The sequence below is a fragment of the Pteropus vampyrus genome, unplaced genomic scaffold, assembly GCF_000151845.1.
Source record: "Pteropus vampyrus isolate Shadow unplaced genomic scaffold, Pvam_2.0 Scaffold129, whole genome shotgun sequence".
Lineage (NCBI taxonomy): Eukaryota > Metazoa > Chordata > Mammalia > Chiroptera > Pteropodidae > Pteropus > Pteropus vampyrus.
In genome coordinates, this window is record NW_011888910.1 from 4,302,225 (window position 1) to 4,303,697 (window position 1,473).

Here is a 1,473-nt window from a genome sequence, read left to right on the forward strand (position 1 = left end):
TTTGTTTTTTTTTAGGTGAAACAACCCTTGGTTGACCTCACAGACTGCAAGGACCATGTCAATTTACAATCCCTTTTTTTTAAATTTTTTTTTTTTATTTTTACGCCTACAGCACCTGGTCTTCCTAGGTGGTCTCCCATCCAAGTACTAACCAGGCCTAACCCTGCTTAGTTTCTGAGATCAGGTGGGATCGGGCTTGTTCAGGGTGGCATGGCCATAGACTGCATCTATTTTCATCAGGGATATCAGCTTACAATTTTTTTTTTTTTTTGGTAATGTCTTTGTCTGCTTTTGGAATCAGGGTAATGGTGGCCTTGTAAAGTGAGTTTGGAAGCCCTCCCTCCTCTTGACTTTTGTGGATTAGTTTGAAAAAGATAGGTGTTAATTCTTCTTTGAATATTTGATAAAATTCATCTGTAAAGCCATCTGGTCCAGGATTTTTGTCTATGGGGAGTTTTTTGATTACTAATTTGATTTCTTTAGTAGTAATAAGAAAATTATCCTGTTCAGATTTTCTGTTTCTTCTTGATTTAGTGTTGAAAGAATTTATGTTTCTAGGAATTTATCCACTTTTTCTAGGTTGTTTAATTTGGTGGCATATAATTCTTTGTATTTCTGTGGTATCAGTTGTCACTTCTTCTTTTTTATTTCTGATTTTTTATTTTGGTCCTTTCTCTTTTTTTAAAGTCTCATTAAAAGTTTATCAATTTTGTTTATCTTTCAAAGAACTAGCTCTTGGTTTCATTGCTATTTTGTATTTTTTTTAAAATTTCTCTTTCATTTATTTTCACTCTGATCTTTATTATTTCCTTCCTTCTACTCACTTTGGACTTTGTTGTTTCTTTTTCTAGTTTCTTTAGGTGTATGGTTAAATTGTCTATTTGAGATTATTCTTGTTTCTTGAAGTAGGCCTATATTGCTATGAATTTCCTTTTTAGAACTGCTTTCACTGTGTCCCATAGATTTTGGGTCATTATGCTCATTATTATTTGTCTCAAGGTATCTTTCGATTTTTTTCTTGATCTCTTGTTAACCCAGTCATTGTTTAGTAGCATGTTATTTAGCCTCCATGTGTTTGTGCATTTCAGGGTTTTTTTTCTTTTAATTGATTTCTAGTTTTGTACCATTGTGTTTGAAGAAAAGACTTGGTATGATTTCAATCTTCCTAAATTTATTTAGAGTTGTTTTATTGTCTAACATGTGGTCTATCCTGAAAAATGTTTCATGTATGCTTGAAAAGAATGTATATTCTGCTGCTTTGGGGTGAAATGCTCTAAAAATATCAATTAAATCCATCTGGTATAATGTGTCATTTAAGGCCACTGTTTCCTTATTGATTTTATTTCTGGATAATCTATCCACTGATGTCAATGTGGTGTTAAAAGTCGACCACTGTGACTGTATTACTGTTGATCTCTTCCTTCACAATAGTCAATATTTGCTATATATATTTATGTGCTCTTATGTTGAGTG

At 32.3% G+C, this 1,473-nt stretch overlaps 1 pseudogene; it reads right to left on the reverse strand.

The window, feature by feature from the left end:
* Positions 1-103: 103 nt before the first annotated feature.
* LOC111744203 lies at positions 104-222 on the reverse strand (annotated as a pseudogene).
* Positions 223-1,473: the final 1,251 nt, after the last annotated feature.